Genomic DNA, 1,177 nt, shown 5'->3' on the forward strand with positions numbered 1-1,177 from the left:
GGAAATTTGGACGATTTTGGGGTTTCTTTATATGGGATTTGGGGGATTTGTTGGGTTTTTAATGGAAATTTGGACGATTTTGGGGTTTCTTTATATGGGATTTGGGGGATTTGTTGGGTTTTTAATGGAAATTTGGACGATTTTGGGGTTTCTTTATATGGGATTTGGGGAGTAGTTGGGTTTTCAATGGGAATTTGGGGGATTTTGGGGTTTCTTTATATGGGATTTGGGGAGTAGTTGGGTTTTCAATGGAAATTTGGACGATTTTGGGGTTTCTTTATACAGAATTTGGGGGATTTGTAGGGTTTTCAATGGGAATTTGGGGGATTTTGGGGTTTCTTTACATGGGATTTGGGGGATTTGTTGGGTTTTTAATGGAAATTTGGACGATTTTGGGGTTTCTTTATATGGGATTTGGGGAGTAGTTGGGTTTTCAATGGGAATTTGGGGGATTTTGGGGTTTGTTTATATGGGATTTGGGGGATTTGTAGGGTTTTTAATGGGAATTTGGGGGATTTTGGGGTTTCTTTATATGGGATTTGAGGGATTTGTTGGGTTTTTAATGGAAATTTTGGGGGCTTTTTAAATGGAATTCAGGGATTTGTTGGGATTTCTACAGAATTTCAGGGTATTTTGGGGTTTTTAATGGAATTGGAGAGGATTTGTTGTGTTTTGTACAGACTTTGGGATTTTTTGGTGTTTTGTACAGAATTTAGGATTTGTTGTGTTTTGTACAGAATTTTGGGATTTTTTTTTTTTTTTTTTTGCTGTTATTTTTATGGAAATCGAGGATATTTTTTATTTTCATATTTTTATGGAAATTGAGGATATTTTTTATTTTCACACTTTTCCATGAAAACAGCCCCAGAAATGAGGGTTTGGGGTGGGGGACAGGTGCCGATTTTTGGGTTCCAAGAGGATTTTGGGGCCAAACCCTCAGAAAACCCCACCCCAGCATTCCCAAAACCCAAAGAATTTCCCCATTTCCAGACAAAACTCAAACTTTTGGGTTCTTTATCCCCGCAGGAAATATTAAAACCCAACAAAACTGAACGTAGGACTGGGAGAAGAGGATGCTAAACCAGGATTTTTTTTTTCAGCTTGAATTCTGTTTTCGCTGAATTAAATCCTTAAATATTTTTAAAAAATAAATATTTTTAAATATAAATTGATTTTT

Source organism: Geospiza fortis, unplaced genomic scaffold (assembly GCF_000277835.1).
Source record: "Geospiza fortis unplaced genomic scaffold, GeoFor_1.0 scaffold612, whole genome shotgun sequence".
NCBI classification, from domain to species: Eukaryota; Metazoa; Chordata; class Aves; order Passeriformes; family Thraupidae; genus Geospiza; species Geospiza fortis.